This window comes from Diorhabda sublineata, chromosome 7 (genome assembly GCF_026230105.1).
Source record: "Diorhabda sublineata isolate icDioSubl1.1 chromosome 7, icDioSubl1.1, whole genome shotgun sequence".
In the NCBI taxonomy this organism is placed as follows: domain Eukaryota; kingdom Metazoa; phylum Arthropoda; class Insecta; order Coleoptera; family Chrysomelidae; genus Diorhabda; species Diorhabda sublineata.
The window spans coordinates 5,777,294-5,790,944 of NC_079480.1; positions in this window are offsets into that span (position 1 = coordinate 5,777,294).

Consider the following 13,651-nt stretch of genomic DNA (forward strand, 5'->3'; position numbering starts at 1 on the left):
AGTCTAGGCCATCGTTTTGTTTGAAAGCTGGAAGGCCGTAAAACATCAAAACTATGTTATATATCGTCATAAAAATTGATAACATGATGGTTAATCTCTCGATATTACTCAGAGACGTTTCTTTATAGCTAAAAATTGAATATTAGATAAACATAAACTTATTCAAAATAGATATATCCTATGTATGAAGAAGGGACTTGGACAGATTACTCAGAAAATTTGGTTTCTAGCATTCATCATGTTTTTATTGAGTTTGTATTTTTAACTTCACACATTAACCTCTCTTACCACTTACTAAGAATGGGGAGATTTCGTGGGTATCTAGTAATTGTTTGGATGATCACTTTTCAATGCTCTTTCTTCAGTTCAAAACTGTTTTTTTAACAATAAGAGACCCTGTCTGTGTTGTATCTGTGATAACCGATTTCGGCGTACCCTACTACTTAGGTTTCTGTCTCCACTTTACTTAATTGTAGTATTTTCTCGACCCCGTTTTAAGGGATTGTCTCTCTGCTACTAGGAGCGATACCCATGCTGTACGGAGTATGATCAAACATATCCCAGCAAATTTCCTGTAGGCGTTTATGCCACATTCGTAATTTTAATTCGGTCATTATCGTGGAGAAAAATTTTCATTTTTTCATTTTCACAGTAAACATTTGCTTTTTTGTTTGGCCTTGTGGTAAAAAATTGTAACATGCCATTCTGCTGTTTTTCTTCAAAAATTTTGAATATTCCTATGTTCACGTATTGTGGCACAGTACACACTTCTTATTTATTTATTCCATCATCAAGTTTATAAAGAAATTAATTTTTTATCGACCTCCCACTACATTCGAAGAATTCAATAAACCTTCAGATTCGTTGCTAAATCGTCCTCTATCTATTTACACTATAAAAGTATTTGAATCAAAGTAAATTAAGTGGTATCTTATCAGGAACGTGGCAATGAAACACCAAAGTGGACTAACTTTAATATATTTTCCGAGCTTCCGAATACTTATGTATTCATCATCTGGGACTGAAATTAGGGTCAAACATAATATAAGAAATATGTATGAGAATAATAAAATTTTTACTTACATATTTCTTATATTGTATTTGACCATAATTTCAGTCTTATACGATTAAGTATTCGAAAGCTCGAAAAATATATTGAAGTTATTCCACTTTGGTATTTCCTTTCCTAGTTCCCAATAAGAAACCGCTCATAATATAGCTAGCAAAGACTTCTTTACAATTCACATGTTCATGATTTTAGGTCTCTTCTGTTTTAGAATTAGTTTTTTTTAATAATTTTTGGAAGAAAGATAAAAAAATAAAAAACTAATTATTAAAATATTGTAACGAAGTCTTTGCTATATTATAAGAGGTATCTTATTGGGAACGTGGCAATGAAACATCAAAGTGGACTAACTTTAATATATTTTCCGAACTTTCGAATACTTATGTATTCATCGTCTGGGAAATAATTAATTAAGATTTGCGGTGACTTTAAGTTGTATAAATTCTTGTAAAAACTTCAAACTCATGGGAATCAAAATTCAATATTCAAATTGACGAATGATAGAAATATTGATTAACTGAAATATTTAAATAACAATTCAATAAACAAAAAGCCTTTTCCATTTCAAAAAATTGCGCAGAACAGGTTTTGTGGTGTCAAAATTTGCTTGGACTTAACTTTCGTTGAGAGGGAAGTGTGCTTCCATTCCAATAAGTTTTTGAAGTGTCGTAAGATAACCCAAGTTTTATCCCCGTGACTATCCAATGAAGGTAATCATCATCGTCTTCATTGTAACGTATCAAAAACTAAAGCGTCCTTTCCATCCGTTGTTGTTTGTGTTCAGTAAGATTTTTGGGTGCCCAACGCGAGCAGTTTACGAAATTTCAGTTTTTCAGTAACAATTTCATGAATTAGTGATAGTGAAATTTGCGTGAACCAGTTCATCGGAAACCAATGACGGACGTCCACATCCTTCTTCATCGTGTAATTGATCCTGTCTATTGATTTATCTGATATATCTTATAACAGTAACAGTTCTGATTAAACAGACGTTGGTATTTCCAATTAAGGCTGACAATATAAAGAAGCAGTACACAGAACACGTCGGCAACATCGATATAGAAATGGCGTGCATTTCTTCTGCTTAAATCATTCAATTGACAATTTGAATCCATTTTAATTTATACTGGATAGTAAATTTCTGTCAAATCTCATGTAAAAATAATCAATTCTAGACTAACTTTTATAATAATAATTTCTATCAAATCTCACTAAAAAATTACGGTACCCTCTTCACAAATCTATAGACTTTTACCTTTTATGAGGTAAAACCCGTACACAAATTTTTTATTTAATTTATATAAATGCACAGGTGATTGTTCTTTGATTATTTAACGTTTGTGACCTTGTTAGGGAATTCCTATGTTCATCTTAATAAATTATGAGAATCAAATATTAAAATTTACATTTCCAAACATTAACCTGATGACCATTTAAAATGCTGAAACACTCACAAAATGTTCCATGGGTGTGGACCCCGAAATCCCGTTTTCATTTTTTTCAAGAAAATTCCGCGTTTTGACAAACGTTCTGTGTTCCTTGGTTTAGCTGTGAAAACATGATTTTCAGAATTTTTTATATCGAATTTGAAATTTATTTCAAATAACCAATTCTTCTGTAACTGAAGATCTACAACTTCAATTTCCAGACATTCCCTAGAAATGTGGAGAAAATACAGCGTGTTCCAAGATTATCTTTACAACTTCAAAAATTCATAACTTCGAAAATAAACAAGATATTTATATTCTGTCTTTAGCATGTATTACTGCAACTAATAAAGTTTTTTTACAACACTTCAACATGCTCACTATTGGTGGCCCTAAGCACTTCCAGTTTTTAATCAATTTCAAGCTAGGTACGCTGTAATATGTCGCCTGTGATTGTACTAAAAGCTTGTGTAATGCGGCGTTTCAAATCATCAATGTCATTAACCGAAGTCCGGTGAACAATGTCCTTTAAAGAAGAAGTCGAGGGTTGTTATGTCCAGAGACCTTGGTGGCCATGGAATTGGGCCATCTAGTCCAATCCATCGATTGGGAAAAGTTTCGTTGAGCTGTTCCTGAACTGCTGTCAACCAGTGCGGTAATGCACCATCCTGGAAATAAACAATCACCTGTAAATTTTTCCAAATGAGGAAGAGCAAAGTTTTGAAGCATATCCAGGTACAGATAGCCAGTAACTGTGGTTTCTATGAAGAACAAAGGACCAATGATTTTGTTATGCATAAGCTCATACCACACATAAACCTTTGGGCTGTTTCGTTGAAGCTCAACTACTGCATGAGGAGTCTCAGAATCCTAAATTCGTATGTTTTGGCGGTTTATTGTACCAGATACATGGAACATGGCCTCATCACTGAAACACACCTTTTTCAAGGAATCTTCATCATGATCAATAATTGTAACAAGTCTACGGTAAATTCTACACGTTTTGGTCGACCTGTTGGTAACAGTGCCTGTAGTAACTGTACCTTATAGGCATACAGACGCAACTGTTGATGAACAACCCTGTGGAGATTGTGGTTGTGGGCATTTGGAGTTGCCTTGAAGCCTGACGAATTGAAGTTTCCGGATTGTCCTGGGTCGCCCGGCTCCACTTTTATGCAATACTGATCCGGTGCTCATGAAGCTTGTGTGCTATGAACGAATGGAGGGTCCGGATGGTGGGTCTCTTTGGAATGTTGTCCTGAAATTCCGTTGAACCTGTGTATCTGATTTCGTCTTTATGAACCATGACACGCATTGAGCTTTCTGTTGTGGTGTCCACATCTTCACTTATAACTGTTCAGTTTATTGAAAAAACAACTTTATCAGTTGCAGTAATACGAGTACATGCAAAAGACAGTTGTTTATGTGCGAAGTTATGAATTTATGAAGTTGTAAAGGTAATTTTGGAACACCATTTATTGATAAAAATCAATGTAAATTATAAGTAATTTTATTACCAGGATGGTCTATATCCTACCGAATCAAACCAAATTTCAATTTTCTTTATATCACCTAAATAGTATTGTGTGGCAAAGAAAAACCAATCTTCTTGTCCTTTTCGTAAAATTTTCTTATCGGGATCGGGAAAATTCAAAACGTGTTCCTAAACATTGAGAAACATATTTATAAAGAACTGTCACTACAAGACTTGATTCATAAAAGTTAAAATAATTGGCCGAGAAAAACAAGACCCTTGAATAAGAAAACTTGGACAAACATCGGATCATCAATTTCTGATGTTAATAATATAATAACGTCTTTTAGATTGAGTGGTGGTAAGTTTATCAAGCATTAACTTAGATGTACGAAAAATAATTAGATAAAAAAAATCATGAATACTTGAAGTCTGGATAATGTTTTATAAACGGAAGCGGATAGAAGAGATAACAAAATTATAACATCGAAGACGTCTAGGAAAACAAAGAGAATCGATGAGAAACAAGATTAACACTTATATAAAAGATTTTTACCTTAATCACGAAATAAAAATAGAAGACTCACAGTTCAAACACGATGAGGTACATAAAGTTATGAAGGAAGTTATAAAAGAAACAAGAACTCAATAATTGATCACTTCTTAGTAGCTAAATTGGAATAGAGCTAGAGATATTAAAGTTAAAAAATAATCACTGATAAAAATAAAATAGAGAAGATAACCAACAGAAAAATAACAAAATGAAATGATACACAGTCCGTAAACAATTTCAAGAATTAATAAACATAAAACTTATTAATATAGAAAACAAAAATGAGGTTAAGAATAGATGGAGATATTTTAGATAACAAGTCTTAGAAACTGCGGAATAAAGCTGTAAGATAACGTAAAATTGTAAACATAAATATAAAAACAGCCATTGGTGGTCAGAAAGTATAAAAAAAGGTAATTACAAACAGAAAAAGTGGAAAAGATTTTCAAATAATAAAGACAAAGAAACTATGACAAAATTATAGAAAACAAAAATCAAAAAATGATTAAGTAAAAGAAGATAAATACACGGAAAGACCTCGGATAGAAACTGATAACAGCATAAAGAGATTACCAATGCTTTTCTGTGGCATGATAAGGAAACAACTGAACAAGGAAAACATAACCATGAAGAATATAAAAGTTAAAAAAAGCATAGTAAGCACGAAAGAAGACCAAATTATGGAAATATGGTGAGAATACTTCAAAGAAGTCCTAAATGGACAAGACGAAAGTTAAGTAAAAAAGAAAAGAAGGGAAATTATACTAGAAAAGATACAAAATGCAAAATTGAGCCAAAAAGGATATAATAAGGTGACAAACAAAATGATAAAAGCGTTACCGGGAAAGGCTACTTACATCGTGCAGTGTTTGTTATGTACTACAATATATGAAATTACCATATTTATATGGAGGAAAGACTCAAAGAACGTTAGAAACGAGGAAAACTGCATGTGGCAATTGGATTTCCTAGTTGTTAAGGTTTATGTTGGACTGTTCCATATCTTTCAACTGGCACTATACTATAAAATGTGGAAATACATTTATCGAAACATCACGATGAGTTGGATCAACGCCAAGAAAATATAATTCCAGTGAAAGAGTAGACTTGGAGTGGTAAATAGGAGAATAAACGGGTGAAGTAATAGGAAAAGCATGAAATAGAAGTAGTGATTTGGTAAATTAAATGTGAAATTTGAGCACAAAGAATGTACAACTATGAGGCAATAAAATGAAATGGAAAGCCAATAAACATTACTTTTGAATGAAATGGCAGATATAGAAATGAAATTATCGTAACAAGATATAAAAGAAAAATCGGGAGGTTGCAGTCAGTCAAATAAGAAATACAAGAAAAAAAGTGAAACGGATATAATAAAACATAATTAGAGTGAATAAATATAATTATAAGAAAAGTATATGGAAGCAGAATTTTAGGAAAGAGGATCAATATAATTTTGGATTGATGTCATGAGAGAAGACATACAATGTTAGAAGAGATATCGAAAAGAACAGAAACAGAAAATTAACAATGTAAGGTCATTAGACGCTCCATGTTCTTGTTTTCGAAAGTTGATTGTTAACAACAACAATAAGTATTTTTAATAGATACTCGTATATATTAACTGTTATTTACATTACACCGAATATCATTTTTAGTTTTTTCAAAATCCTAGATTTATGGAAAGAAGTATGAAGAATAGTACCAAGCCCCAATTCCCTATATTGCTTTTGTTACATCTACCCTACATGAATCACCAATCCATATTTCCGATGGAAACGATCAACGTAAATATAATGGAGAAGAATTTTGAGCTTTTCGCACTGGAAAAAGAGTCTGTAAGAGACTGGAATTTCGAAATGTTAAAAATGATTTGCACTTGGATTGGTTTCAATATAGTAGAAAATATCTTGTGTTTTCTGCACGAGAAAAAGAGAGGGAACAACAATCCTTAATTGACTACTTAGATAAATGAGAAATTAAATCACTCCTAGAGGACACAACAGATGAATCGAAACAGGAAATGTTTTATCGAGAGGAAAGATGTAGTGCAGGTGATGATTGAAAAGCAGGTATAACCAGTGAAACCCCAGGTACTAAGCGTCACAAAACTATCCCATCAATCGAGTTATTTTGATCAGACTAAAAGATGAGTCGTGGGGTCCGTGAAATTTCTATCAACAATCCGACCACTCATACGATTGTCTTTCAAAATAATATATAATAAAGTCTAAACCAAAATGGATTTCTAAACTTTAACAACTGATAGAGATCGAGTTTTGCACACAGTGGATGGTTAAATGATTAAAAAATACGTATAAATGTCAAAAAAGCAGAATCAGGCGAGAAAATAATCGCTGTTGGTGTACTTACATCAACTGAATAATAAAAAACAAAGATACCACTCCTTGGGGGCTCTCAATTCACCAAATATAAGAGAGGAGCCTAGAATGTTATAATTATAGAGCCAGTTTCTTATTGAGTAACACAGCGCAAATATTTGGCAGATTAAATGGAAAAGATTAAGAAAAAAAATATAAGAAATTCAGTTTGGATTTCGACACAAGACGCAATATTTATTGTTGGACAAGCGTCGGAAAAACGTAATATTTATTGTTGGAGAAAATAATACAAGGAAAAATACATTTATACCTATATTTTATTGATCTACTAAAAGCCTTCGACATAATAAATATCCGTGGAGGATGCTAGAATAGAAAGGAATGAATGAAATTCAATCAAAAGCATTTGTACAGCAACCAATAAAACTACGTCAGAACGCAACACGAAATATGAAGAATATTTGAAACAAACAATGGACTAAGACAAAGTTTCATATTAAGTTCGTACAAAGTAATGCTAGATAAGATTAAAAAAGAAATGGAAAACAGTTTCAAAAGTAGAGGGAGATCAAGAAAGACCTGGATGGATGAAATCAACAAAGCTACTAAGTATAGAGGGAAGAGACCACGCGATTTCCTACCACAAAGAATCCAAAGAAACGGATAGAATTTTGGAGAAAAGAGAAGCTCAACGCCACATCTTCCGCCCGTAGAAGTTGAAAGACATGAGGATCAAATGAGTGAGTAAATATTCTATAGAGAGTATAAGTAATAACTCACTTTGCTCTCGGTATTTGTTCCATATATTTTCATCATTACATTCGATGTTGTGCCTGTGTTTCCAGTTTTCACAATAACAAGATATCCATACCGATAAAAACTTGGAATATCGCTCAAAAAATAAATATCTTGTCTCTTATACTGAAATAAATTTTATTTATTATTCAGAATTTCACATTTTCCGATATTTAAAAAATGCTGGGCACCGGTTGACTATTTCAGAAAATAACATTCATTGTCTAAACATTGTTGGATTAAATTGGAATAGCAAGTTTCTGTTGAGCCTAGATGTAGATGTACGACGATATATTGAAAAATTCTTAGTCTACTATAGAACCAAACAAAATTTCAATCTCAAAATATTTTATTACTCAACATATTCTCCTCTTAATTGGATACATTTATTACAGCGAACCTGCAAATATCCATCTTGTAGCAATTTTCGTTATGTCCAAATTGACGTGAACTGTATGATGAATGCGTTCGTATGAAATATCCAGTGCTTCATATATCCGTTTTAGCCCAAATCGACGGTCTGATAAAATCATATCATCAACTGCATCGATATTTTCGGGGACTGACACAGAAACTGGCCTTCCCGATCGGTCATCGTCTTCAATGGAAAATTTACTTCTTTTGAAGCTTGCAGTCCAATTTTTCACGGTCGCATACGAAGGAAATTGATCACCAAGGGTATTAAGCATATCTTTGTAAATCTGCTTACCCTTTTAAATACAGGTACTTGATGGTGGCTCGATACTCTAATTCTTCGATTTTCACAATTTCGGTGGACATATTTTTTCTTTTTCATTTATTGCGTAACTCTTGGTTACTGTTTATGCATGGACGTGGTCTAGGCTAACTAGATATAAAAACATCCTCGAAATGCAACTTAGGGTATATAATGACCACTAGATACAGCTAGCCTTCCAGTCAGAAATATTTTTTTACTATTCTAGGAATGGTATTGTAGAACTAGTTCACTAAGTGTATTTTCTTCCTTCCCGCGGAAGCTGTTCATCAGATTCTATTACGCCTGTTCTCTTCGAGTTAGTGAGTAGCTCCAACCCGTCAAGTATGTTGGGTTCTTCATGTCTTTTTAAAGAACCAGAAATCCACACTAAGGATACTAATATATCTGCTCATTTTATCAAGTTTTCTTAGACATACTATTAACAGAGTCGATGGTGTAAAAACTCAGTGCTTTGTTGCCTTACTATTAGGATGACTTATATAGTTTTTCATATTGATTTCCTCACATTCGACATTCTTTTTTGTAAGATGTTTAAACAAGAGCCTTTTTAAACTATCGGTTTTCCTTTTGAAAGTTTCTATTCATGAATAACACTGCAGCAAAGTACTTTTCGATGCTCATTAGCTTAATCTGGGTAGATGATATTGAACTTGATTTGGATGTCAAGACTTTTGATACTGATATTGCCTGTACTATCAACTAAAGATAAGTTAAGAAATTTGTAAAGTTCAGGGAATATTTAACAGTATTAGATAACAAAATGTTATATTAGAATATTATTTTTTAGAAGCCGATTATACGCAGGAATTTTTTACAAAACTCAAAATGTACCTTACCTTTTCTTTAACAAAAGATAAGTATGTTAGAAAAGCGCAATATAAAATCCATAATACCAGAACGGACAAAAAAATTATAAAACTAGCTTGTACTTCAAGTTTATGTTGTGTATATAATGTATGTTCTTCTTTGACTGGATTGTTCTTCATTTTACCCGAAAATACAGATGAATGGTAGCATTTACAAACAATTTTCTCACTGTTTGATTCGTTCGAGCTCTACAATTAAATATTAATTGTTCAACGAGTTAAAAAACTTACTAAGATTCTAGAGTAAAAGAAGTTAATAAATGAAAATAAATAATAATATATAGTGACAAAAAAGTTTTTAAAAAACTTTAGCACGAATCGTAAAAGAAGTGAGGAATTTTAGAATTAAGAATAAATCAGAATTAGACAGAATATATGAAAACTGAAAAACCAAGGAAAGTTTAGTAACCAAAAATAGTCTTTAAGTAGTTGGCAACACTGAATGGATAATGACAAGAGAAAAGAGAAAGGGATTATTGTAAATATAGAAACATCATGCAGGACAAGATAAGAATCTTAGCAACGGATTCAAGTGTCTAAAAGACAAAGATAAAATCAGAAGTAATCTCTTAAAATTCAAAGATAAATAAATATGGAAAATGATGAGGAAAATTACCACCTCCTAGTTGGGGCGGTATTCACTCCCAGAGGAAAAGCACATATCGGATAGGGTAGACTTTGCATTTTAAGGTATTTACTATCGACAAAGTTTCAAGCAAATCGATGCGTCTTGATAGAAATCTGAGGTAAAAACCTTGTTCACTGGACTATATATGTGGCCACGCTGTATGTGTTGGAATTAATGCGTCATTTTTTACTTATGATGAATGGTTTTTTCTTTCGAATTACCATGTTCACAAAATGTATTAATTTTTTTCAAAATATAAAGAGATTTCGTATGAAATATGTTTGAAGTAACAGGTCGATTATAAGTATCGAACCCCACAGGATAGAAAAAAGATATTTTTCTTATCACGATGTGACTTTAACTTAAAAATGTTCATTCGGTCACTGCGGTATCGAACCGCCTACCATTGTCTTGTTATTATGATAGAGTAGAGACTTTCTTTCGCTCAACTCCTGCAGTGTTCAAAGTCTACAAGACTGGACCTATAGTGAATTTTACACGAAATCACTTACTGAAGTTCAATAATCAATTTCCAATATTTTTCCAGTTTCCAAGCACGTTTCATAAATTGACTGACTTACCCCACATGCATTCGTCCATGATCGTGTGGATACTTGCCAGCTGGAACAAGAATATGTGAATACCCTAAACTTGAAATTAACTTTGGCTTTGCCAGTACTCGGCACAACTGTTAAATAATCCCAATGATCATAATCCATAGTATTCTCAATGAATATTGTTTTACCTACTTCTGTTATTTCAGTACATTTGTCTTCGAACTCAGCTGGTGTTGGTTTGTAAAATTTGGTTACATATATCTACAAAAATATTTAGATAATCAAAATAATTTATTAAACCTTTAGCGTACAGTCTTTTCGGTAGCATTCACTATGAGAACAATAGTTTTTTGACCTTGGGCTGTCACATATCAGGATTATTTAGAGAATACGTGTCACGATTCCTACGTAAATGATTTGGATATTCAAATTCAAAATGTACGCTCCGATTAAAAATACCGTCTGATGAGATATTCGGTTGTTGTGGCAAAAAACCTAAAACCTACGGTAATTTAGTGTGAAATGTATGCAAACAATACAATGAATAGTATAAAGAATTGTACTTTATTTAAAATTCATTGGAAAATGAAACTTTTTGGTGTAAATCACAGTACAATCGGTCTTTAAGAACTTATTGAGTTTTGAAATAGACAATAAAAACAAATATTTATAATTAGATATGTTATTTGAACGCATCAACCGTTTCTTCAGGAATTGATGTGTGAGAGCTCGCATTGTCGTGGTTGAGAATTGAGAATTCGTTTTCTGCGATTGGTTTTCCTGGTTTCCTCGAAGACTTCTGGCAAACAAATGCCTTAAGAATTGACCATTCTACGTTACTCCCATGGAACGGTGGTGACATATCTGGTTATTCCTAAAAAACAGGTGACCGTTTGCTTCGAAGTGCTTAGTGCACGAATAACTTTTGGATTTGAAAGACCCATACAGTCGATGTTGTTTAGTTTCGGGTCCATATGCATAGATCCATGATTCGTCACCTGTCACGATTTTCTTGACATCTTTTGAAGCACCGTCATTGAATTTTTTCAGCATATATTTGCATACAGCGACAGAGCTTTTTTGAGCGATTGTCACATTATCCGATATCAAAAGCGAATTAATCTTGACAGCCTAATTTTCATGTAATATTGAATGTTCACGAGTAGAACTAATGCCCAAGTTTATCTGAACAAAATTCATCCTATAGCGAAGTGCGAACACGATTAAATTCGAAAAACACGGCGGCTTCATCACCAAAAATCGAAGTCATTGATAATCATCGTACGAAAATTCTCGCGAATTAATTCCATTTTTTGACAAAGAATATTGTAAACAATTTAAATAACACTCGTATGACCACACATTCTGAGTACGTTTACCATTAAAAATGTCAAGCCATATCTCAAAATGTAAGTAACAACCCTCGTATTTATTTCCTTTTCTATTATATCATCTACCAAATATTCTGCTGTATTATCTCCTATACCTACCTCGCAAGATCGAGGTGGTGCAAATAATAATCAAGAATTTTAAAATTGTTTTATTCATTGTAGTTATCTTTGTCAAAATATTTATAGATCTCTCATTTTGATATTTAGTTGTATGTCTCCTTTACACAAGTAAGTTCTCTGTCTTTACTAGTTCATCAATTTCAATTTTCCTGCTTTAGTTTGCGTGCCAAGTCATATCTGTTATTTGCACATACGAGGTCTGGCTATTAAATAACGAGACTGGTTACGAAAAAAGGTTTTATCCTCCCTTCGCCACGCACCTTTCCATACGTTTTTTCCATTGATCGCTTTACCGCTTCCATCGACTCCAATCGGGTCCATTTCAAAGCAGATCTTTTTCTAACCCTTCAAGGAAATCTGAGAAGACCCGGTGACTCAAGATCTTTTTGTCAGGAGTCAGCTTTTTGGCACAGACTAACCGTTTCTTTATCGGTGTTTACACTCTCGGAATCATCCGGATGCTTATTCGACGATCTGCACCCACAATTTCGTTGATTTTGGTCAATGTTTCCAGAGTTGAAGCAGTCTCAGCGCGACCTGGGCGCTGGTCATTTTCAGTACTCTCTCGGCCCTCACTAAAGCGCTTACATCACTCAAAAACATGCGCACGAGATAGAGAATTGTCCGCATAGGCCTCTTGCAACAATTTTTAGGGCTGAGTCAGAGTTTTTTCAATTTAACCAGACATTTGAGAAAAAAACACCGATCGTTTCAAACCGCTGCTGCACAAATACTATAATAGTGACGGAAACGTGTTTAGGGACGTGCATAGACAAGATATATAAATACCCAACGCACTACTCGTTTTTTACCCCACGCGTTTAAAGCGCCCTTCAGGCGCGCAGACTTGTTCTTTGATAGCCAGACTTCGTATTACCTGATCATCTGCTAACGGAAGGGTGTATAAACAGGTGTCATCATTGGATCCCCATTCCTTAACATTTCATCTTCTATCTTCTATGTTGTTAGAGCTTTGGAAACATTTATTTTGAAAAGAGTTAAAAGATGCCATACTTGTCTCAGCCCTTTGTTGACTCTGAAGGATTCCGATACATTATTTCCGATTTTCACTGCAGACTTCATATATTTATATAAGATCTGGATGATCTTTGCTAGCGTATGATTAATGCTGGTATTATTAAGATCTCACCGTAATTTTGATATTGCTATGTCATCGTCAGCCTTTTGTAAATTTATGAGCATTAGGTGTACTGCTCTATTTCTTTTCTATTGTTAAGAATTGATCAAATTAACAGCTGACCCGACCTATCCCAACCTTGACCCTATCCTTATCTTAGTCAAAGTTCATGTTAATTTTTAATTTAGTTTAGTTGGTAGCACTTTTTGATATGTTCGCGCGACAAAAGCGAAATGAAATGGCGACAGGCAAACGTGTTCCAATTTGTAATTTCAAGAATTGTTAACTATCGAGCAACAATCCGACGACTGTTTAGCAAGAGTTTTGTTAATCAAAGCAAGTATTGTCAAACGATTCAAAAGGTATTTTCGTTTCGTATCAAATTAAGCTTTTATATAAAGCCTTGAATATTTTTCTGATCAAAATTGTAAAAGTTAGATACTGATTTTTGTGTACATTGACAGGTACTTTTTGAAACTCTGTTTGAACCCAAACCCAATGAAAATAACAACATCTATCAATTTCTTTAAAGAGAACAATTTGTCTATACAGCTA